This window comes from Rattus norvegicus, chromosome 1, assembly GCF_021556685.1.
Source record: "Rattus norvegicus strain SHRSP/BbbUtx chromosome 1, alternate assembly SHRSP_T2T, whole genome shotgun sequence".
NCBI classification, from domain to species: Eukaryota; Metazoa; Chordata; class Mammalia; order Rodentia; family Muridae; genus Rattus; species Rattus norvegicus.
This window is the reverse complement of record NC_141534.1, coordinates 176,580,814-176,606,648: the sequence shown is the minus strand read 5'-3', so window position 1 is coordinate 176,606,648 and position 25,835 is coordinate 176,580,814. Positions and strand designations below refer to the sequence as shown.

At 42.8% G+C, this 25,835-nt stretch overlaps 1 protein-coding gene across 29 annotated transcripts in view; it reads left to right on the top strand.

Moving 5' to 3' along the window:
* The window catches only part of Dennd2b (DENN domain containing 2B), a 188,731-nt gene that overhangs the window by 65,518 nt on the left and 97,378 nt on the right, over window positions 1-25,835 (top strand). For 6 of the 29 annotated variants that reach the window (XM_087559661.1, XM_087559678.1, XM_087559680.1 and 3 more), the window contains one exon: window positions 11,113-11,216. The gene's annotated coding sequence lies outside the window, so the exon portion shown is untranslated. 29 annotated transcript variants of the gene reach the window in all.

Genomic DNA, 25,835 nt, shown 5'->3' with positions numbered 1-25,835 from the left:
TACCTGCCACCAGTTATCCCAGGTGAAGGGTGGGTACTTAGGGTATTAGGTGTCACAGAACAGCTTTTGTCTGCTTGTTCTTATTCGGAGACCAAATACATTTTCTAGGTTTTACGTTTTTCTAAAAATAAGCAGATTTTGACCTCAAATATGTTATCTTTGCCTAGTATAAAAGGGGACTTTTGCAAACCAAAATAATAACTGAAACAAACAGTGGACAACTCTAGCTTTGGATTCTCCTTTTTCATGGGGGGATTTGTCTGTCTGTGTGCTGTGTGTGCTGTGTGTAGCGCTACTTTTGCCTTAGTACATTTCAGATGAATTCCATGACAAACAAACAGGAAAAACAAGTCTAGTGGCCCTGTCTCAGAAAGCTAAACAAACAGAACAAACTAAATAACAAGCTGGGTGTGGTAGCTCATGCCTGGAATACCAGCGCTCGGGAGGCTGAAGCAGGAGGATTGAGGCCAGTGGGGGCTACATAGTGAGACCTTGTTTCAAAATATAAACAACAAAAATACAGACCAAAAAAACAAAACAAAAGTAGACTAATAGAATAAAGACCTTATGCTCATCCATTGCACAGTTAGGCAAAATCATTTGAGTTAATTAAAATTGTGTGTGTATGTGTTGATATACCTTCAATTTGAGAATTCTTCGTATATGTGAGTGTTTTGCCTGCATGTATGTGTGTTTTGCCTGCATGTATGTGTGTGCACTATATTCCTGCCTGGTGCCTCCCCTTGTAACTAGAGTTTCAGATAGTTGTTAGCTATCACGTGGGTGACTAATAAAAAATTGATAATTTTAATTTGTTACTGCAAACTTGAGAAGCTTGGCTCTCTAACTTGTTATCTATCTATCTATCTATCTATCTATCTATCTATCTATCTATCTATCTATCTATCTACCTACCTACCTACCTATCTATCTCTCTCAGTTCTTACTGCTTTAAAAGATTTATTAATTTGTATTTTATGTGTATAGGTGTTTCGCTTGTATTTATGTAAATGCACCATGAATGTATGGTGCCCTTGGAGGCCAGAAGAGAAGACATGTTATTCCTTGGAGCTAGAGTTATAGCTGATTGTGAGTTACCATGTGGGTACTAGGAACTGAACCTGGGTCCCCTGCAAGAGCAGTAAGTGCTGTTAACCATGGAGCCCTCCAGCCCCTCATGTAAAGCCTAGTTCTGTACAGTAGTTTCCTCACAGTGGGTTGATCTTGGTGTTTTTGCTCCTTTTGGAAGAGCCTTGATTAGGTCCCTTGAGCTGCTTCCAATTTCACTCATGGTGCCCTGCAAATTTCACTCATAGCATCCCAGGCTTCCATAATCACTCTTATAGAGTCTTGTCAAGTAGGCCATAAGCTCTTTCCCAGCTTTTCTCTTACCTGGAATGTAACTTTTGGTTCTTATTTCTAAACTAGGTTTCTGTTGAGACCTTGGGCCTTGTTTCCATGTTTGTTGCTTCCAAATACAGTCTGTGTCTTAGCCAGAAGAATGGTTTTTGCTTCTTTGTTGCCCTGAAAATTTTAGTTGTATAGATTTTTTTATCAGTTCTTTTCTCTGGATTAGAACTTTTTGTGCTCTCTTTAATAATACTTCCTCAAAAACAATTCTGCTAAATTTTTCTTCTAGACCCTGTGTTGGTAGGACTCTATTCATAAATCCGAAACCCAATATTTAAATCTCTGCCACCTTTCAAAAACCATGACTCAGCATGTTCTCAGCTCAGCATCACATTTTTTCTTGTCTAGTCACCCATCTGCCTGTGTCTGCTGTGGTCTTGTCTCCCATTTCCTTGTGTGCTCTGCCTATTCTCCCACAGTCTTCCAGTCTTCTTACTGTCAGAGGTCATGGAAGAAATATTCAGTTAGTCTCTGCCAAACATTCTAGCTGTGCTGTTTTCCTTAAAATGACTTGAGATAAATTGTTTTGCTTCTTGGTCTCCGTGCTCTAGTGCAGATGTTTCTCCCATAACAGAGGTGTTGTGGTCTGTTGGGAGGACTGATGGACCATGTTTGGGGAATTAGATTCTGATCTCTGCTAAGCCACTACTTTGTGGTTTGATCTTGTACCGGGCATTTTTTGTGCTTAAATTTTCTTTTGTCAAAAGTGTCCTTATTTCATGATACAGATGAGACTTGATGGGTGTGCAAACCCAGTGTAAGCCTGGGCACCAAGGAGTGAGAACACAGAAAACAAAACCATTGCTGCAAGTGCAGCTCTTCTTAGTAGAACCAGAAAATAACTCAAATGACCTATATGTTGATAAAGCTGGTCTACGCAGTTATCTTGAGAAAGTAGAAAGTGGAATAAAATGATGGAAATTCTCTGACAAAGCTCACTTCTGGAGATACCTGCTTTGGCCACTCCTGGGTTTGCCCTGGGGTGTGCATATGTACCTTGGGAACGGAGAAGCTTGTCCTTCAGTGTATCCAGTTCCAGAATTCCTCCTTTTGCCTGTCACCTCCTTCAGACTCAACGTGGATCTTCACCTGGCTTTGATTTCCCCATCGTGTGGATATTGGTCCTTGGAAGTTGGAATTTCAGGAAATCTTAAATGTTTGATAACAAGTCCAATGTTTTTTTGATGGTTCCTTCTGTGCTGTACATGGCTGTCTTCCAAATCTTAGGCTTTGGAGGAAGCAGGATTTGGTTTTAATCAAAGAAAGGCAGAGTGTTTGGGGATCCTGCTACCAAGAGCTGTGAAGTAAGAACAGACTGAAGAGATGAGAAATGCTCTTTAAGAACACCATGGCTTATTCTGCACGTCCTTCTCCACACACTGACACAGCAGAGCCCTGATGCTGCTTTGTCTTGTTCCCTTCTGAAAGGCCTTGAGATTTAGTCAGGACTTGCCTCATTTAGGCCCCTTTTCCTTCTCTCTAGAGATTTACCTCAGAATCCATTACTGTAGAATGAGCTGGACCCCTGAGGTTTTTTCCTACCCAGTGGTTCTTTGTAACTTGTAAATGGCATAGGGGGTGCCAGTCTCTGAGTGGTTAGTGAAAAAGCCAGAGAACTCCAGGGTGGTTCTGGAAGGAAGTTACTGGGTTCGTGTACCTTCAAGCAGGCCCTCTCTGTTATTCCACATCTTTGTTACCTCTTTTCCCTAGGACACTCATCAGTGTCACCACACCATTTTCATTTACAGTTGTATTCTACAAGCCCTGATTCCATCCTGATGCGACATCACCAACGAGGGTGCCTTCTGGTCTACTGGAATTGTTACGACTAGGTGACCTCGATCCTATTCATTAAGGAGTGGGCACTGTTATCTAGGCAGCCCTAGGAGACTGGGAAGCGAATGCTAATGTGGGTTCTGAAGATGTGTAGACACTAACATCTGGTTGACAAAATGGTTTGATTTGATGATTAGTAAGAGGCTGTGAGCCTATTTGCTCCCATTCCACTTATTCTAGACTGATGAGCCAACTGGTAATTGTCAAGTAATGCTAATGTTCCTTGTGGCCAGTCCTGTTGTGGGTACCTGTGAATCTGCTAATTCATCAGTCACAGGGAATTAAGTATTTATTTTTCAGATTCTACTCACAGCTTTTGTCTGCTTGCTTGTTTGTTTAGTATGGGTGTTTTGCCTATATGTATGTCTGTGTATTGTTTATCTAGCTGGTGCCTTCAGCGGTCAGAAGAGAGCATCAGATCCCCGGGACTGAATTGCACATGGTTGTGAACCATCATGTAGGTGCTGGGAATTGAACCCTGATCCTCTGGAAGGGCACTCAGTTATCTTTCCAACCTCTATTTATCTTGCCTTCAGTCCTGCTCTTTCCTTTGATTTTTCATCTACTTATTTTGCTTAGTTAATTCAGGAAAGACCTCCTTGTCTATTCCTCTTGATTACCATTATGATTAATTATTCTAATCCTGGCTGATAAGCTTTATACTGGGAACACTTCTGGAATGAAAGACATTTGGGAATGTCTTTAACAAATAAATTCTATATCAAAGCAAAGATGATTTTAGCTTAGTTAACAAATGAGATTACGACTGTATAACTCAATCTAGCTAATTCCTCCCTGTTAAATTACAACCATTTCTAAATTCCTCATAAAAATAACTTTAGAATAACCACTTTCAGCCCCCCTCCCAAAGTCCAGGGAATTGGGGTGACTCCTCTATAACTTCTTCAAGCTGTACATGGGCGTTGAGATATCCTTGGGGGGAAGAGGTAGGAAGAATGAAGCAAATGCTGTAGCTGATGTGTCCTGACTGGACTCAGCTGAAAGTCCTTGAGACCAGGAATCCAAGTAGGCACACTCTGTAAAATACAACTCTCAAGACCAAAGTTTAGAATCGAAATCTCTTTTTGTTTGATTCTCTTGCATTAATTTTTTTCAGGCAGCCTACTACTATCAAATCTGATCAGTATGACTCTGTGAGGTTTCCAGAGCCTAGTCACGCTTTTTAAACACACAAAGACAAAGTCTTTCTCACAAAATACTGTGTTCCTTAGTCTGTAACCAGAAAAGCTTGTATCTTGCACTCTTTCCCAGAGTAATAATATAACTATAAAACTCAAAGTCACACCCATTATGAAGATTAAACTTTTTTTTTAAAAGGAAGTAAGATAAACAATGAGCCTGATAGGTTTTTGTACTCTGTGATATCAGGAAATTAACCCCAAATTCCTGTGTAGCCCATGTTAAGGGAATCTTAGCTTCCTGTTGTGGTAGATATAAAAAATAACCACAAACCCTCGCTAGCCGGCATCAACGAGCCATATGGCCTTTAGCGGGGTAATTCATAAAACAAATCAAATACCTTCTATCAATTCCAATATCAATAAGCAACATATCAAACCAGGACTTTAGCCCAAAATATATCCGTTAAGCTCTCTACCGGGAGCCACAGATTTTTCTTTAACCTTAATAACTTCTATAATATATGTCTGCATTCACTCTGCCTGGTGTTATAGACATTCATCACAACTCTCGACTTGGAGGTAGTGACTAATTTTTCCCTATCTAAGTTCTGAACCTTGGATGAAAATCCCCACCTGATTCAGGTAATCTCTTTACTCTCTTCTTTCTAAAAACAAACTTGATCACTTTTTAATAATACCTGTAATTAAGAAGTAGCTTGTCTAACTAGGATTTCAACCCAAAATTCCCGTGGAGCCCACGTTAAAAAGAATATGAGTATCCTGAAAGACTTTCTAAAAGATTTTCTTTAAAAAGCAGCTTTTAGGTTGGGGATTTAGCTCAGTGGTAGAGCGCTTGCCTAGCAACCGCAAGGCCCTGGGTTCGGTCCCCAGCTCCGAAAAAGAGAAAAAAGAAAAAAAAAAAGCAGCTTTTAATCTCTAACTCTCTGAGCTGCCATTACTTATCACACAGCCTGGGACCTACAGCCTGCCAGCCCAGGCTACTTCCCTGTTTCTTTGTTAAATTCCCCACCCTTGAGAGATCACATGACTTAACATGGCGCTGGCCTCCTCTTACTTAGAAAATAAAAACTTTCTCTCAACTCTTAGGATTACTACTGGATTCTTGTCCATCACATTGGTTCGCCATCTGTTGTTGTAAAATATAAAAAATAAAAAAAGGTATAGTTGTCTTTTACCTCGCTAGGTCTGGCACTGTGGTACCCCAAGATATCTGCTAGATATCTTGGCGGAAACACATCCCAACTCCTCGGCAGCCCAGTGTCTCCTGCCACTGCACACTTGGCTACACTCAAACCCTCACATAAAAGAACACACAACACAATAACCTTAGATTCAATTAATAAGATATAATTGCCCACCTAAACATACAAAGCCCAGTGCCATCCATCCCTTAAGAACATTGATAACAACCTGTAAATACACAGAGCGAGATCTTTACGTCAGCCTCCATTGTCCTGCCACGGCTTCTTATTTTTTATTTTAAATTTAAAAATTTTTGAGTCTTATGCTGTTCTCTAATTTGGTATGTAGTTGAGGCTGACCTTGAACTTCTGATCCTCTTACCTCCATCTTCTGAGTGCTGGGATTATAGGCGAGTACCATCTTGCTTGGCTCCACTTTTAAAAGAAATGGGCTGCCTCATGAATTTGCTGACATCCACATGTAGGGGATATGTGCATATTTGCTAATCTTCTGTGTATCTTTCCAGATTTAGACTTTGTGCTGCAGTAACAGGCACACAGCTCTGTCTTTTAATTAACCTCTTCTTCCTGAACTATCATACAAGCTGCAAACACTATGTAATTATATATCTTTTTGCTAGTATTTTCAGAGATGTTTTGTTTCTTTACCACAAACTTCAGTCACGGTTTTAGTAATGAGTTTATCTGTGCACCCACTTGTCATGTCTCATGTGTATATTGTCTGTCATTTTATAAAATCGATTGACTGACTCTTGACTCTACTTCTGTTGGCCAGTGAGGAAGAAAAAGTAGTTTCAAAGGATTCTGAGACCAATATTAGGAAAGCTTGACCTTTCTGTCAGCAGAAGTCTAGGCAAGAGGTGATGGAGTTAGCGATGTTTAGCTTCTCTCCCTGTGTGTCTTGTCAGGACAAGCTACAGCTGAAAGCTCCTCTTTGGAAATTGTGATTGACCATGGAAGGATCACGTACTTCAGGCGTGCTTAGTGGAGAGAATGAACCTATCCCCTCCTATTTTTGCCTAGGAGATAATCAGTGCTTACATGCAATGCTCCCAGTCTGAAGTTATGTACAGTATCTACACAGGCTGCTCTCTTAGGCAAACTGAAGGTGAGCTGGCTCCCCCTGTGTAACCTGCAGCATCTCCTTGTGGAATGAAAACTCAGGAATAGAGAACTACTTCTGAATAAGACTCAAAACTGTTCTGGGCTCCAGGTGACCAAAACTCCCCTGTTAGGATGGAGGAAAGTTTGTCCAGATGTTTCTGCCTGGGGCTGGCCTGTGTCCTATCTGCAGTTCCAGAGAAGTACAACTCGGCTGATTTTATCTCTCCCTGTCCTTTTTGCAGGGCCCGGGATGTTCTTTTTGAATTCTTTTGTAGCTTTGTCTGTTTGAGGAAGAGCGAGCAGTATGTATTTTGGACTAGAGTTATGAGTAAACTATGTGGCCAGAGGCCAGGGTGAAACTAATACCTTTTCTCCATCACAAGCCTCTCTGTCAAAAGGCTCCATTGGCTACAGGCAGGCAGAGACTGAAGTAGCCAGCTGCAGATCTTTATTGTGCAATTGTGAGGTGGGGATGGGTAAAATCCCAGGGCCCAGGAGGCAGAGAGATGACATCAGCTCGTTTGCTGGTGCTCAGAAGGGAGATTCCAGGTGCTTAGGCACTTTCCTGCTTGTGGGGTGTCTGGAGCCACCACTAATTCTTTCCGCAGTCAAGGCCCTGGAGAAAGCTTTGTCTAATTCTTGCCCCCTGTTGTCTCCATTGGGACCTGAAGTGGAAACTTTGGTGGTGAGTACAAACCTCTGAGGACTGGAGAGACTAGTGTGATCTTGTGTGCTTTTTGTGGTGATATGTAGACCTGCTTAAGGTTTGCAAACCTCGTGGATGTGAGTATTTTATAAGAAGTACAAAGGGGAAGTGTGGAAAGGGAAGTGTTGTCTGGAATTCCCATAAGGAATTGTCTTTTCCTAGGAAAGGAGAGCTGTCTTAGATTTGATTCGTTTTTTAAAATTTAATTTTCTCTTTCTCTGTATATGTGTGTGTATCTTGGGGCTAGGGTGCTGGGCACCTGTGTGCACATGTGTGTATGGAGGCCAGGGGGTGGCATTTGGTATCTTCCTCAGTCATCTACCACCTAATTTTCTGAGACAAGATCTCCATGGATCCTGGAGTGCACTGATTTGACTAGACCATCCGGTGAGCTCCCAGGATCCGCCTGTCTCTGACTCCCAGCTCTGGGATAAAGACATATTGTGCCTTTTACATGCGTGCTGGGGATCTGAACTTGGGTGTTGAGGCTGGAGTAGCAAGTACCTTACCAACTAAGCCACCTCCCCAGCCTTGGTTTGAATCATCTCTAGACGATTATTATTCAGTGGCTTAATGTAGATATTTAACACAGAAGAAGGCATATTTAGTGACTTCCTTTCTGTGTTCTCTGGCCCCCCATGCTTATCCTATAACAGAACCTCTTAGAGCCATATGTTAGGTGATAAATTAGAAAAGGCATGTCTTCATAACGATTTCTCTACTCAGCCTTGCAGTGTTCATGCTTCTAGGAACTGTAGTGGGGGTTCTCGGGAAGCCTACAGCTAGTAGTAGAACTGCAAGAAGCGTTACAACCTCTGAGGCAAGAACAGAGTTGGAGCCAGCAAAGCCCAGCTATTTAGCAGCTTTGGTTTCTTGTCAGATGTTGGGATCTCCTTCTGGTTCCACCGGTTTCCCTGCAGATGTTAGAAAAGAAGCCTGTTGCACAGAAAGGAGATGATACTAGGGCTTATACTAGGGTAGGAACTTCCAGCCTCTGCTTATGTGGGTTTCTCTGTGCCTAAGGAGCTGTGGGTTTCTGTAAGACCCTGGCTCACATTCAAGGGTAGCCACCCGTCACTCAAAGGCACATTGGAGAGAAGCTCAGGTGCATTCTGCCTGGATGTCTTTTTTTCTCTTTCTTTGGTCTTTCACATCTGAGGAGTTTTCCATCACAGCATCTGAGGCACCAGAGTGCTTGTTCTAAGCCTAGTGCCTCCACTTCTGGATCTGGGAAACTGGGTGAGCTTTTGGTTTCCTTCTTTAGTCAGGTACTTCTTGGAAGCTCCCTACATTCCTTTCTGCCCAATTCTGTTTCTGGACAATGTGGGGTACAGTTGCCTTCTGCTCCTGTGATGTGTAATGTTAGAGCAGATCTCTGGAGACTACTGAAGGTGACCAGAGCAGTTGAAGGTAGAACAACCTTTTCTTGGAATTCTGCAGCTAGGAACTATCTTCATGGGGTTACAGTATTGATTGTTCTTTTAGGGAAAGGGTTTTGCTAAGTACCCAGTCTGTACTCAAAGTGATCTTCCTGCTTTATGTTCCTGAGCACTGGGATTAAAAGAATGTGCCACCATATTGGGGCTCAGTATTAATTCTTTCTAAAACATTTCCAACTTGCCCGCCTTTCTGAAAGGGATGGGTGGGAACAAGGCCAAGGCTCAGTTTCCTGAGTGATCTGTTGTACTTAAGATGTACATGTGCATTTTATGAGGAAGGAACTGAGATAAGTGTGAGGCTGTCTCTGGCTCTCACTGAATGTTTCATCAGTCAGTGTTGGCACTCTGAAAAGTTTCTTTAAGTATCCCCTTCCCCTGAAGGCAGGTGCCATTTTTAACCAGCTTCAAAATTTTTGGAGGGCAGTAGCATTTGCCCCTGTAAAGTAGGAAGGGGCCAGGAAGACATCAAAAGCATGAATAACTAAAGGGATGAGGCTGAGTGTGCAGAGAAGTGAGCCCTTCTGAAGACCCGGAACGAACAGGAAGTCTGGAGAGAATGGTGGACGCTGGCTGGAGAGCGGGAAAGTGGGAGTGGGGATGCTTACTTGTGCCTACGCTGCTGAATGCCTTGGTATGAGGCACTCCCTCTAGGAATAGAGCTGATCCAGGGCCTGGCCTTCTTGTCCTGTACCCACCGTATACCTGTATGCTTCTGGCCTGTAAGTCTTGGCAGAGTGTCATGGGGGCAGAGCTACTGTATTTGAGAGTAGACTGGTGAGCATGAGTCCACCTCCCAGCTTTTAGGCTGCCCTGATGATGAAAGGCTTCTTGGTAGCTGTCAATCCTTCATGGCTTGGCCTGTGATGGTTTCTTGCCTTGTAAGGCACATATTTCTTCTCACATATGCCCTACATCTTTGAGGTTTAAAAAGACAGGGGTATGGCTAGATGCAATGGTGCATGCCTGTAACCCAGCACTTAGTGCTACTTAGACAGGACAAGTCCAAGGCTAGCTCGACAAGATCGCTTCAAGTACTAGACCAACATGAGGTACATAGGGAAAGTGTGTCCTTACAAAGAACTGGAGAGATTGCTCAGTGGCTGAGAGCACTTGCTGAGAGACTTGAAGTGCCAGGGTGAGAGGATACCAAGGGGGGCCCCACCTGCTCAGAGGAGAAGGGGAGAGGGTGACCCGGAGGGGGAATGAGTAGGATGTAAAGTGAATAACTAAAAATAAATAAATTAAAAACAACAACTTGCTGAGGTCCTAGGTTCTATAACCAGCACCCACATGGTAGCGTACAACCATCCTGTAACTCTGGTTCCCAGGGATCTGATGACTTCTGATCTCTGTTGGCACCAAGCACACGTGTTGCAATACATACATGTAGGCAAAATACACATAAATAAAACTAGTAAATGAATGTTTTAAAAAGAGATGAGGCTGGTTAGTGGTGTATCTCAGTTAGTAGAATGCTTGCCTAGCATATATAGGCTTGGGTTAGATCCTCAGTCCTGCATAAACCGTAAAGTGTGCCTGTAATCTCAGTACTAAAAATGTGGAAGTAGGAGGATCAAAAGTTCAAGGTCATCCTTGACTTTATAGTGAGTTTGAGGTCATCCTGAGCTACATAAAACCTTGTAGTAAGGGGTTTAATTTGAAACAGACCTTGAGGAAGGGGCTTAATTTGAAACAGAGCTAACTGAAGGGCCTACGTCTGAAATGTGTATTGGAAGGCTCCTACTAGTGCTGGTTCTTCTTCCTGTCACTCCTTCCGTTCATCTTCCCCCCGTGGTTAGGAATTGCGAGCAGCTGCCACTGTAAGTCGGCCCATCAGTATATTAAGAACGGAGCTAAATAGAACTGCACATTGCTCGGAGTGCTGGGGCTCACCTTTAGAGCCACCAGTTTAAGCCTGGGATGGGGCCTTTCCTCCCAAAGTTGGTGAAAGCAGAGATGAAAGGGTAAACGAGTACCTCGGGTCAGGGTAGCATTGAGTCCATGTTCTTTCCTCCCTCCTGTGCTTCCAGAAACATCTTTGTTGATTGTCAGGAGAAGATCAAGACCTTGCTATGTGGTCATCAAGCATTTGCTGACTTGCTCAGCTTAACTAACAGTGTAATGCAGGTATTTTATAACGCTTGGGTTTTGGCAAGAGGGAATTTATTATCTCTCTAGAGAGGCAGTAGTTGTTGAACAAAGAATATCCAAGCGTTTAACTTGTTGGTTGTTAACTACATGTATCTTTGCAGCTGGACAACAAGAAAGTTGTGTCTTAAAACTACAGGAAAGCTTTCTTGAAAGAGGCCAAATGATCAAGAAGAGCACCCAAGAAGCTTCTTCCTCTCTCTATAAGGTATACTGTACACTGCATTTCTCATCTCCTGTCTTTATCCCGCTACGCCTGTCTGTCTTCTCTAGATAACCTCCTTTGTTGGAGAAAGCTCCACTCCCACTAGAACCTGACCATAGCAAAGCACCTTTGGAATGCTGCTTTGTCTTGTGCCCTGATGTGGTGAGTGGCCTGGGGACGTTAGCCAGCACGGATGGAGAATGGAAAACAGGATTGAAGGTCACTTGAAAGCATTTTTGAGGAATGTGCCTTTTTCATAAAGCTATTGCGGTCTGAGTCCTGACCCTTAGTTTTCCCCATAGACACAGCTGCACTGGAGCCCCTGAAGACAGACCAGAGAAGTGCTGTATCCTGCAGTCTAGGAAATCTTTGCTGTTTTGGGAGCATGGGGTGCTGGCTCCTACATGGTAATGCACAACCATAATTACGGAGTCATGCTGCAGAAGCTCTGTGAAGGTAGCTGTATGTCCAGGTTCTTCTAAGAAAGAGGTTAAAGTCACCAGACTGACGGGAGGTTCTGTGTGCTCTGTCTAGGTTCTCAGTTCATCATTTGCTTTCAGTTTCTGACCGTTTCCAATGTTTCTCAGAGGTTGACTCCACAGAGTTTAGTCAGAATGACCTTATCCTTGGTACTGTCCTAAGTTCTGTATCCTGTTACTTTATTTTTCCTCTTTATCTCGTCCATATTGCTGTGGTCCATCCCAGTCTTCCAATCTCATTTCCTAGTCTTATGTCCTACAGGTTTAAGCTGTGGGGATGGGCTACATAGGTAGTGTAGGAAAGAAGTTAGGTTTGTTGGGTGGGTCTTATCTGGAAGGTGTATCTTATCTCTTCTGTCCTTCAGAATAGCAGGTGAAGTCAACTGTAGCAGAGCCATCTCGAGACTTTCTTGGATAAATTGAAGTAGGTGAAATAGTCTCATTTATTAAAACAATAACAGAACCCTGAAACCTGATTCCCAACTGCAGATCTCCCTCCTTGCCTCTGCCAGCATTTTCAGTCTTTTCTGGGTCTTTGATCCTCAGATTGTTGCTGGATTTGTGTCTCCTGGCTATGTTTGGAGAAACCTAGATTCTGGAAGGGAATGTAATTTAATTAAAGCTGTGGTCATCTGGTAATTCTTGGGTGTGTACAGAGTAAAGCCTTATTTTAACCTTGTTGAATTTGCCTGAGAACACTTTCTTCCTCAGCCCCTATGGCCTTTTCCTCAGAAGACATGTATTACTGATAGCAGATACTATCTGTGTTGATGGCAGGATGGATGGATATGGATATATATATATATATATATGTATATATATATATATATATACACACACACACACACACACACACACACACACGTTTGTGTGTGTGTGTGAGAGAGAGTGTCTTTCTTTACCTTTAGGACTGAAATGGCTGACTTCCTTGTCTGGTGGTGTTTTGTGAGCCAGTGTCTCATGTGTATGCTATGAAGTAACATGGCTTGGGATAGGGAAGTCTGGTGTGGCATCTGCTGTGCTGGGTACAGCAATTGTGTCCCCAAAGAAAGAAAACCCAGACACTGAGGGAATGGAGGCTTTCTGAATCCTTCCTCAGCCTTCCTAGGCTAAGTGGTACTCATGTATGCTCTTTCACCCCTTTAGGAGTAGTGCCCAGGAATTCCCCCAGATTATCCATTCTGACAGCCAGACAAGTTTCCGCCTGTTTTTGTCCTTCAGAATCTTGTGCTGGTTTCTCCTTTTCCTTCTGTCTCCACACCCATCCCTTCTCTTATCATCTCACCCTAATTCCTTTCCTTGCATCCTGAGGGGGGATGTGTGTTGCATAGGTACCTCTGTGTTGATCTCAAAGTGAGTAGACATATGTGCAGGCGTCTTATGCAAAGGCAATCTATTTCTGTGCTGTGTGCAAAAGTAGGATATATAGGGCTAGAGAGATGACTCAGTGATTAAGAATGCCTGCTGCTCTTTCAGAGAAATGGTTCACTTCCAGAAATAATGTCAGGTAGATATAAGTCCAGCTCAAGGGGATATGACACTTGTGATCTCAGCAGACACCAACATACATGCTTGCATATTCACACTACAGATACATACACATAAATAAGAGTAAAAAAATAAAAATAGGATATATCCAGTATCTGCAATGGTAAGAGCTAATCTTTGCTGAGAAAGTTGTAGTTTCTGACTTTGAGGTAAGAGGAGGAATGGCTTTTAAAAACTTCTTCTTTGGAGCTGAGGCCAGCTTGGTCTACATAGAGTTAAAGGTCAACCAGTCTGCACAGTGAGCCTCTGTCTCAAAACAAAAAATAACAAAAGCCAAAATAAAGCGTCTCATCTCCTTCTATAGGACAGTGACATTTAATTAGTAACATTCATCTGCATTCCAGGGCCGTTCTCCATCTTCCCAGGATAAGAACTGGCCTTTGAGGTCCCTTTGCTGCTCTCTCTTCCTGAGTCTTGACAAGCATTGTGAACTTTGCTTCTGGGAGATAAGTTTGTTTGTACATATCCAAACAATGCCTGAAGGGGCTGCAGTGCTGTATTCCTGCCGTCTAACGTTTCAGATACCACATTCAAACCCTGGTCTTTGCTTACAGACAGCATCAGATGGCAGCTTAGTATAGAAGATTAGATATCCCCAAGGATTCACTCTGATGGTTAAAAATACCACTTTGTGATTCAGACCACGGTGAACCATGGTTTGAAGAGACTGGTATGAATTGTTTAGATTCTCAAGCAGCCCAATGTGCTTGATAAGGCTTGGGAGGTCATAGCCCCAGTCGGGAGGCATGGGCATAGCAGAATGGACAGTCGACCCAGCAGGCAGAGCTCAGCTGTCCCTGCTTTCCGGAAGAGGTCTTTATCTCACCATGCCTCCAGTTTCTCCTAAGACAACTGGTCAGGGACAGAAGCGGCTCTCCGCCTTCCTGCTTTTCAGGACTTACAAACTCTCAAACCAGACATGTCATTATCATACCTCTTAGTCTGAGGGGTTCTGCTCTATAGATTTCCTCTTTTGTTATATACTTGCCTCTAGGTTATTCAAAATTCACTTACCTCTGGGTCTTAATCCCTGGTGTCTCTTAGAAAAGCTTTTTAAAGAATTACATTTCCTGGAGGCTGGAGAGATGGCACAACAAACAGTTAAGAGGCTGGAGTTTTAGATTTATGTGGCAGCTCACATCATCTGTAATAATAGTCCCAAGAGATCCAACACCCGCTTCTGGCCTCTAAAGGCATCAGACGTGCGTGTATTTGCAGATATACATGCGAGCAAAACACTCATACACATAAAAATAAACGTGTGTAAGGGTATGCATGTGTGTGTGTGTGTGTGTGTGTGTGTGTGTGTGTGTGTGTGTGTGTGCATGTTGTGTGACTGACTCCCTGTCTGTAGAGGTCACAGAGCAGTTTATGGGAGTCAGTGTTTTGTTTGTACTGTGGGTTCCATGTTACTCAGAGTTCTTTTGATAGCATACAAACACTTTTTTTTTTCTTTTGAGAAAGGGTTATAAATGTAGCCCAGGCCAGTCTAGACCTTGAGGTCTGGCTTGGTCCCCCAAGTGCTGTATTGTACATGTACACTGCCAGGCTCAGGCCCAGCTCTTGAAACACTTGTGTTGATTTGCTTGTTTTGTTTGGTGATCAGACCTAAGGCCTTGTACTTGTTAGCCAAGCACTCTGCCACTGAGTTACTCCTCAGCCCTGAGAAACTTTTACGTTGGCTGGGTTCTGGATTGTATTGATTCTCTGTATTTAGTCATTTGGACTCTCAACACATCAGTTGACTTCTGTTAAATCTTTTCTCATCTTTTTACTTGCTATCACGTGAGTTAAAAAGGTTTTTTCTTTTTTTTCCCTCAGTTAAAGACTCATATAACACAGGCTGACCTCAAACCCCATTTGTACCTGAGGATTACCTGAATTTCTTATCCTTCTGCCTCTGCCCTGAGTGCTTGGTTTATAGGTGTGCACCTTATGCTCAGCTACAAGTTTTACAAAGTATAAGCATAAAATTGTGCATTTTATATTTCTTCCTGTTATATATAATATGTGGTTAGTTTATAAATGATCTTTTAAAGAACTATCTTAAGTATAGTCTTATGTACTTTGACATATATGTAGTGTGTCTTGTCTAACTCATTAAAAATGATGAGTGTTATGCAATGTAGAACAAGAAAGGAATATTACAGGCCAAATTCCAGATGAGCATAGAGGCTGAGTCCTCAGTTAAGTACTAGTGAACTGATGTAATAGCATCTAGGGAGGACCATACACAGTTGGTAAGCGGGGTTACCCCTGGGGTTATTCAAGAGTGTTTCAGCATATGCAGACAAATACATATGATAAAGCTGTTACAGGTGTTCAGACTTTTAGGAGTTCAGACTTCTTCTTCCTGATTGATATTTACCCATTTGCAGCCCTGCACAGGCCCAACTGTCCTGAGTTACCAGTCTATCAGTTGCCACTACAACTGTATTTTTCTGTTTTATTCACAACAGAAATTAAAGCCCAAATGAATTTTATTTCTGGAATTCTTTGGTGTATCTGAGTATGCACACAACTTGTATGTTATAATATATATCATAGATGAATGTATATATGTGCTTATATATGCAGGTCATTTTCTTTCTTTTAAAAATGATATGCACTCCTGGCTGGTCTAGAACTCACTATGTAGACTAGATTGGCCTTAAACTCAAGAGATCTGTTCCTCTGCCTCCCAAGTGCTGGATTAAAGGTGTGTGCCACCATGCTGGGATTATTCATCTTTATTTCGTATGTATGTTTACCTGAATGTATGTCTGTGCACAACATGTATGTAGTGCATAAGTAGACTAGAACAAGCGTCCAATGCCCTGGGCCTGGTGTTACAGAGTCATGAGCTGACATGTATACTAGGAATCAAATCTTGAGAACTTTGTACATGCATAAGCACTCAAAAAGGAGCAAGAGGTAGCCCCTTACAGAAGAGCTTACATCTAATTAAAATGTGAAAAAATGAACAATAGCTTTGTGGGAGGGAAAAAGTCCCTGAACTCAAAAGGCAAGTTCTGAGTGTAGGTGGGAGAATTAATTTGCCCACCTGCCAAGTTCCAAGTGGAAGATTCTAGAGACTGTCATGGTAATGTAGTCTATGTCTAGATCTCTTCACAGGGATAGAGACTGTGCAACTGACCTTATGACTTTAAATTCTCTCCCAGATCCTTGTTTAGAATGTTTTCTAGTATTTGTGATCAAGGAGGCAAGTTATGGTTAAGAGGCTGACGTTTTTTTGAAGCTGAGATTGTGAGTTTAAGATACTGGTCTTACAGGAATGGACCTATGGCTCCCTCTGCATATGTAGCAGAGGATGGCCTTGTCAAGCGTCAATGGGAGGCCCTTGGTCTTGTGAAGGCTTGATGTCCCAGTGTAGGGTAATGTCAGGGTGGGGAGGTGGGAGGGGGTGGGTGGGTGAGGGAGCACCTCATAGAAGCTGGGGAGGGGGGTGTAGAAGGTTTCTGGAGGGGAAACCAGGAAATGGGATATAAATAAAATGTAAATAAAAGAATGCAATTAAAAACATCATGTTAATAAAAAAAAAAAAGATACTGTTCTTGTTCTAAAGAGTACTAGTAGCTAGTGGGAGAATGAAGCCAAAGAGGCCTCAGTGCACTAAAACACAAGGCAGTAAGACACAGTTTACATGGAGAACTGAGTTGAGAACCCAGTGCAAATAGGACAGAGGGGTAACAACACTTCTACAGCCTTGTCCAGATAATTTGGGGAGCACTTGTTTCCCAGGTTCCACATGCTTACTTGGTTAAGGATGCCATTTAAAGACTAAGAAGGCTCAGGTTTGGAGAGATGGCTGAGTACTTAAGAGCACAGACTGCTCTTCCAAAGGCCTGAGTTCAAATCCCAGCAACGAATGACATGGTGGCTCACAACCATCTGTAATGGGATCCGATGTCTTCAGACTTCTGGTGAGTCTGAAGACAGAGACAGTGTTTCATATACAAAAATAATAAATATTTTTTAAAAAAGAGACCCTGGGGCTGGAGAGATGGCTCGGAGGTTAAGGACACTGACTCCTCTTCCAAAGGTCCTGAGTTCAATTCCCAGCAATCACATGGTGGCTCACAACCATCTGTAATGGGATCCGATGCCCTCTTCTGGTGTGTTTGAAGACAGCTACAGTGTACTTAGATATAATAAACAAATAAATAAAATCTTAAAAAAAAGAGAGAGAGACCCTGTCTCAAATAAGCTGGAAGATGAGTAGTAATCTCTGTTTTAAAGGGGTAAAGATGGGCTGGAGAGATGGCTCAGTGGTTAAGAGCACCGACTGCTCTTCCCAAGGTCCTGAGTTCAAATCCTAGCAACCACATGGTGGCTCACAACCATCTGAAACGAGTCTGATGCCCTCTTCTGGTGTGTCTGAAGATAGCGACAGTGTAATCATAATATATAATAAATAAATAAAATATTTAAAAAAAAGGGGTAAAGATAATATTTGAAATATTGTTAGTTCTGAAATGGCTTTTCTCATTAAAATTTACACTTTCAGTATACAATTCTTTAAGATATATAGACTTTGGGTCTAGTTAACTTTGGTGTGCAATATTTTTATTATTTACTAGCATTTTATTTTTATTTTTATAATAAATTTTATTATTTTTATTATTTGCTAGGTTGTCTTAGACAGCCAACATCTAAGGTGGCCTTGTGACTTCTACATGCATGCCTACATGCCTGTCCTTACATGCATAGACATAGAAATGCATACACACACACACACACACACACACACACACACACACACACACACACAGAGGCATGGACGTGTATACACTCATTTTTGTACTTTGCTCCCCCCTGAAGCTTATAGATGATAATTAAGATCTTGGTTGAACTCAGTTCTAGGCTAGGCTAGTCTGAAAAGTCCATTCTGGAATGAAAGGGTCTGGAATATTGCTTCCATGGTCTAGTCTTGTCTTGAACCTATATTTCTGTGTTCCAGTATTAAAATGAGTGAGGGGCAGGGGTTGGAGATTTGAGGGCTCTCATTACCTTATTTGTATCTGAACATTGTGAAATGTCTCCTAGTATCAAGCCACTGTACACCTTGTTCTCCGAGGATCTAAAACCAGAGCTTCATTTGTATTGAGGATTGTGAACTAGGTAGAGGTGGCTCTGTGTAGTGGAGGAAACTGAAAGAAGGTGGGCTCAGCCTTACACAGAGCTGTCATAGGTGCCTCACATCTGTGACATTTACAAGTCATTATAAGCTGAGTCCCACACTTCAGTGGTTCAGAGTCTTAAGCTAAGGTAAAGAAGAATGAATGACCAGAGGACTAGGGTAGAAGCAAGGACATAGAGAATTTCCCACTATAAAATACAGACCTTTCCCCAAGGGGATAAGAACTCCACAGGAAGTCCACCTGAATCCTTGGGGCTCTCAGAGTCTGAACCACCAACCAAAGAACATACACAGGCTAGACCTACGCCTCCTCTGCTCATGTGTAGCAGATGTGTAGCTTGGTCTTCATGTAGGCCCTGCACGACTGGAGTGGGGGCCATCCCAAAAGCTGTTGTCTGTACATGGGATATGTTCTACTAGCTGGACTGCCTTGTCTGGCCTCAGTGGGAGAGGAAACCCATAGCCTCACAGAGACTTGAAGTGCCAGAGTGGAGGGGGCAGTACCCAGGAGGGCCCCCAACCACCCAGAGGAGAAGGGGAAGGGGAGAGGATTGTAGGTGGGGGTGACTGGGGGAGGACCAGCAAGCAGGATATAAAGTGAATATGTAAAAAATAAAATAAAATTCAAACAAACAAACAAAAAACAACAGGCGTTAAGCCTTCTTAAAAGACTGTGCCAGGAAAATATATGTAGCAGTAGCCAGCATACTAAGATCCAGCCAGATGTGACTTCCAGGCAGAGGAGGGTTGGAATTGCCATCCCTGGTAATTTTTTTTTCTTTATCTGAAGGCCCTAGTAGAGCCTGCATTTGATTTGCATAAACAGATTACCATCCGAGAGGACTTTGAGATTGCAGCTCACTGTTCTGTAAGTCAGAGATCATAAGGCAGCTTTAAGAGTGATGGCCTAGGAGTGTCTACAGGCCCTCAGTCTTCTTCCAGACACTTCCCAGGCTATCTCCCAACTTTCCCATTCTATAGTTGGCACCTTCCTTCTCTTTCCAGCCCTCTTCCTGTAGACTAGAAGCATGAATCTCCCATTTTTTTTCAATAAAGGTTACTTTTTGTTGGTGATGTTCTTCTGTATGATTGTAGGCAGATGACCCCAGAACTCCAGGGTTGAAGAGAGAATGAGAAATGTTTGTGCTGCTTTTCTCAGAAAGTATATCACTGAGGGGATGAGTGGCTGCAACAGGCATTTAAACTAGCATCCAGGGCTAGGTAGATGGCTCCATAGAGTGTTTGCTGTGTACACTCGAGGCCAGGTATAGCTCCCCTCCATCCATGTGAAAGTACAGCCACACTGATTTATAATCCCCATGCTCAGAGATAGACAGGCAGATCTTTTGAGGTCATTGGCTAGCCAAACACGGAGCAGAATCAGTGAGCTCCAAGTTCAGTGAAAGACTGCCTCAAAAATGAATGAATGAGGGCTGGAGAGATGGCTCAGCGGTTAAGAGCACCCGACTGCTCTTCCAGAGGTCCTGAGTTCAATTCCCAGCAACCACATGGTGGCTCACAACCATCTGTAAAGAGATCCGATGCCCTCTTCTGGTGTATCTGAAGACAGCTACAGTGTACTTATATATAATAAATAAATAAATCTTTAAAAAAAATGAATGAATGAATGAATGAGTAAACAAATCAGAGAGTGATTAAAGAAACCTAATGATCTCTGACTGCCACCCACACTTGTACGTTTCCCTTTGTACACACATTAATGTACGCATTAATGTACACATACCCACATGAGTGTGAGATGTGAGTACTGGGGAGGATCCTTGAAGAATAGCTTGTTTAGTTTGCTTCTTAATGTGGAAGGAAAAGCAGGATCCTCCTGGGAGACAAGGATTTGTTCAGGATCTTACCAGCCCAGCAAGCTGAAGCTAGATTAGGCTCCAGTTTGTGTTTCTTTATGCCTTTACTTTCTCTCCCTCTTACTACATTGTCTCTTGCTTTTCTTTTTTCCTTTTGGTGATACTGGGAATTGAACTTGGGTCCTCACAAGTGATAGGTGAGCATGCTACCATTCAGCAACAGCCCATGGCCCTCCACATTGCTACTCACTAGTAGAAAAGCAAGAGCATAAAGCCCTTTAAGGACTCTGCTGGGGATTGCAGCCATGTTGCTTTGAAGAGATAAGAAAATACTGAGGCTAGCAAGATGGCTTAATGGGTGGAGGTGCTTGCCACCAAGCCTGATGATCGTAGTTCAATCCACAGGACTCATATGGTGGAAGAAGAGAGCTGGCCTACAAGAAAACATGATGGCCAGAGAGGTGGCGCCATAGGTAAGAGCACTATATGCTCTTGCAGAGGACTTGGGTTCTATTTCCACTTACACAGTGGCTCACAGGGCATCTGATACCCTCGTCTGGCATCCCACAGGCCCGAGATGCACATATACATGATACAAAACACCCATAAGAATAAAAAGGAATTTTTAAAAGGACATTATAAAATTGAATAAATACAAAAAGAGATAGAAGGTTTTGATATTTTTGTCTTTTTGAGACAGAGTTTCTCTGTATAGCCTTGACTCTCCTGGAGCTCACTCTGTAGACTAGGCTGTCCTCAAACTCTCAGAGATCTGCTTGCCTTTGCCTCCTGAGTGCTTTGATTAAAGTTGTGTGCCACCACTGCCCAGCCACCATACTGTTTTTTAGTGATCCAGTCTACATTCTGCCTATCATATCTTCTATGAGGCATAGATGGATATGTATTCTCCTTGTACAGTGTAAGCCCGTCTAAAATTCATTGTTCTGGAGAACAGATGCCTCTGTTAGCTTATCTGGTAAATCTTTCCATCCATCCATCCCACACATGTTGATTGCTACAATGAGTGAGCTGCTAAAGTCCTTGCACAGAGAGAGGCTCAGGCCTTTGTGAGGACAGGGTGTGCAAGTCATGTGGATAAACTGCTACATACAACATAAGACAGGCATCCCTAGGCTGCTGAGGGCCCACAAACATTTCCCAAAAGGGGTGTCCTTGAGGTGGGCCTTGAAAGCTGTAGGGCTTTACGAGTATGGGAAGGAGAGGCAGCCAGATTCAGTAACAGCGTGAGCAACAGAGTGGGAAGTTTTCAAAGCACTAGGTTGCATGCAGTGTCATGGTGTGCTGTGCTTATGCCTATACTGGGGCAGTGCAACAGGGGAGGTGTGGGTTGGAGATACATTGATCTTCCACTGTTGGCTGCTGAATGAAAATACAGGAGTCAGGACTTTAGATGGAGACAGTGTCTTTTATGTATGGTCTAATCATACAATGTGTTGTTGCTTTTACTTAAGACTTCATTACTTTCTCCATTTAGTAATTTTATTTCTTTTTAAAAGTATTCGTTTTTGTTTTTAACCCTGTGTATGCTTGTACATGTATAGGGAGCATATGTGGGTGGGAGTGCAGGTGTCCTTGGGGGGTAGAAGTGTTAGATCCCCTGGAACTCAAGTGTCAGGGTTGGGAGTCACTTGATTTGGATGCTAGGAACTGAACTTTGGTTCTCCGAAAGGATGCTCTGCAGCCATTTCTCCAAGCACATAGCAATCTTCAGTTCTTTTCTAGTGACAGAACACCCTGCCTCAAACTCATATTTATACTCTCTCTCCCTCCCTCTCTCTCTCTCCCTCCCTCTCTCTCTCTCCCTCTCTCTCTCTCTCCCTCTCTCTCTCTCTCTCTCTCTCTCTCTCTCTCTCTCTCACCCCCCCACACACACACATACACACACACACACACACACACACACACACACACACACGTGCCCATGGGTGTACATGTTTTTTCAGTGTCCAGTGTTTTGTCAGCCTGGCATGACTTTAGGTAACAAAGTTCATGCTTGAGAATTGTGCAATCACTTTACAAAAACAACAGCAATAACAACAAAACCTTGTGTGTTAAGCACGTTTGTAATTTTGTGTTGGACTACATTCAGTTATCCTTGGCTGCATGTATTCAGAAATGACATTTTTGTCGGCATGGTAACCTGTGCTATACAGCGGAAGGGAGAAGACAGTGTTTGACCTTTGGATAGAGCTGACCCCAGAGAATGTTGCCATCGTGAGAACTGGGCCATTCCTCAGCTTTCTTGGTTTGGCAAAGACACAGTGCTAATGGAGGGCCTATGAGTGGGTATTCCAGTAATGAGAGAGGCTATAAAACTCTAGAATGCATCCCTAGGAGAGTGACCTTACCAGGAAAGTTCTGGGAAACAAACCACAGTGAGACTTGACAGGAATTTTTGGTTAAGCCCATAGGCAAGACATATGGGGGGAGAAAGTGTAATTATAGTTTGTAAATCTATGAAAAGATGCAATGAGTGACATGAAATAGCTATTCTTGGTGTCTCCTTCCTGTAGGAAGGGTTTTTACAGTTATCCTGCAGATATTTCTTTAGTGGTTGTTCAGTGTTGGACTTTATTAAGTCCAGGGACTATGATAACAGAAGAGTCAACATTCCTGCTCTCACATGGGGAAGACTCACTTGAAGTGAGTGCCTACATGAAGCACAGGTACAAATCCTAATGAGTGATTCAAAGGATAAGTACAGGGAGCTAAAGGAGCTGTATTTAGACTTGGACAACTGTGGAAATCAGGAGATGAGAGTCAAGTTGAGGCAAGATTAGAGTCATTTGGGCAAAGATTGGGGGTGGAGTCCCAGTCTAAGCTAGACAGCCTGGAAAAAAATCTTACATTTTTAGTGAGCTAAAGTGTCATGCTCAGAGTGGGGAAGGGAAGGAAGTATGCTGAGAGGAGGGAAGAGGAAGTCATGCTGGGGCCTTATAGATCTTGGTAAGAGCCTAGAGCTCATCCTAAGAGCTCTGGGAAGCATTGAAGTGTTAAGCAGGAAATGACATGATCCTGTGTCAAAAGGGGATTCAGACAGCGTGTGGAGAATGGATTTGTGAGGTTCTGATGCTGTGGAGTGTATATTTGGTCTTCCGCCTGTTTCCTGGCAGACAACTCCAAGGTCCTTTGCCATCTCCAAGGCAGGATATGTCTATTTGTATATGCCTGGTGCCTGAGGGCTGCTGGATGTCCTCAAGATGGGGGCTGCTTGTGTTTAGAAGATTGTAGCTTTAGTCGTACTCCATTACTCCTGGGGAAAAGAGGAGGGTGAAAGTGAAGTTGGTTACCGATGACTAATGATACGATCTGTTGTGCTTATACACTGAATCTTCCATAAAACCTCAGAGGGCTGGGTTTTGAGAGCTGTAGTAGAGCCAAACATGTGACTTTTATAGAGAGGACTTGGAAGCTCTGTGCCTTCCCCATACCAGCCCTATGAATCTCTTTCATCTATAATGCTGTTTATAATAGAATAGGAGATCTAAGTGATTCCTAAAGTTTTATGGGCCAACCTATTAATAGCAAATGTATTAAAGCCAAAGATGTATTTATACATGCTTATAAATTCTGATTTAGATTTATACATGCTTGGTCAGAAGTGCAGATAAAACAGTCTGAACCTGGCAATCAGTATCTAAAGCTATGGGGAGGCAATTTTAAAGACTTAGCCTCATGGGTTTTAGGTTCAGTTTCCAGGGAAACAACGTCAGAATCATACCAGAGGGCATACATCTACTGTTAGACTGACGATTTGCTCAGTGTGTTCAGTCGGCAACAGAGGCTTCTGTGTTCACTGCTGTGTGACAGTCTATGAGAACCTGAGTTTGATTTTTCATTATTTTCCTTGAGGGCAAGAGGTGGAACTAGAATAGGTAGGTTTCTGCAGCAGTCAACGAGTGGATAGGTAGCAACGGAAGTGGAGAAAAGGAGACAGATTACTAAATCTATTTTTCAAGTAGAATTATTTGATCTTGGTAAGTGGATTGCAGCGGGAAGGGGAAGAGGCTGGAGATATCACTCAGGCTTTTGGCTGAAGTTTGTGTACGAACTTGAGGTTCTCTCTTTCTAGGGTAAAATCTAGAGCCTTTTATGTGTTGGTCAGTGCTGTCTCCTTGAACTTTCTCCCAAGCACTTTATTTATTTGTATTTATTGAAAATATCGCATGTATTTATTTGGGTAGGTATATGGGTAAACGCATGTCATGATATGCATATGGACGTCAAAGACAACTTTCGTTTTCTCTTTCCACTATATGAATCCCAGGGATTGAACTAAGGTTCTGAGATTTGGTAGGAAGTCCCTTTATCTATTGAACCATCTCACTGGCCCTTTGTCTTAGTTACGGTTTTATTGGTATGAAGAGACACCGTGACCAAGGCACTCATATAAAGGTAAACATTTAATTGGGGATGGCTTACAGTTTCAGAGGTTCATTCCGTTATCATCATGGTGGGAAGCATGACACCATGCAGGCAGACATGGTGCTGGAGGAGCTGAGAGTTCTACATCTTGACTCACAGGCAGCAGAAGAACACTCTTACGTCCACACTGGCTGGAACTTGAGCATTATGAACTCTCAAAGCCTGTCTGCACAGTGACACACTTCCTTCAACAAGGCCACACCTATTCCAACAAGGCTATACCTCTTAATAGTCCCACTTCCCGTGGTCCAAGCTTATCCAATCCACTACACCCTTATTTTGATGGTTTATTTTTAAAGATTTATTTATGTATATTAGTTTACCTCTGTGTGTGTGTGTGTGTGTGTGTGTGTGTGTGTGTGTGTGTGTGTGTAGAATGTATGTGCCATGGAGGTTGGAAGGGAGTATCGGATCTCCTAACTGGTTGGTTGTAAGCCGTCATGTGGGAGCTAGGACCATGCCTGGTTCCTCTGCAACAGTCACAAGTTCTTAACCATTGGGCAATCTCTTGAGCCCTGTAGCCCTTATTTTTGATTTTGAGACAAGATTTCATTGAATTACCCAGACAATTCTTGACATTGCAGTTTACCTGACAAGTTGCTATTACAAGCTTGACTGACCCACTGGCAGACAACATGGGTCTGTAAAAATCCTCCTCCTTCAGGAAAAGCCAACTAAGCATGGTCTGGATCCAGTTCTGCAGAGGCAACAGAGGAAGTTAGCTGGCCTTTTTCTTTCCATTCTAGGAGCTCATATGCAACAGCATCACCCAAGCAAGAGTTCTGGTCTCCCCAATTCAGGCCCTGACTTTATTCTTTCTGATACCAAAGAACCTCTGTAACTCCAGTGTGCCACTAGGGGGGAGCATGGCCTACATTGTGTGTCTGGTCTTAGGACTTTTAAAATTTATATTACGTTAGTGACTGACTGGTTGGTTCAGCCTTGGTAGCCTGACTTACACTGTTTAAACACATGACTGAAAGGGTCCCAGAAAGTTTTAGTTGATATTATCAGCTACGATGAATTTTATCTTATGTAAAGGGGTGGACTTACCTCATCTTGGTTTGAAGACTAGGCAAGTGTGCATTCCTTGGATTCAGAAAAAAAGCAGAGCTTGCTGTGTATAAGAGGAGAGAGAAGCTGAGCGTTAGCGATGCAGTATTCTTTAGCAGATTAGGGATTCTGGGGCTTA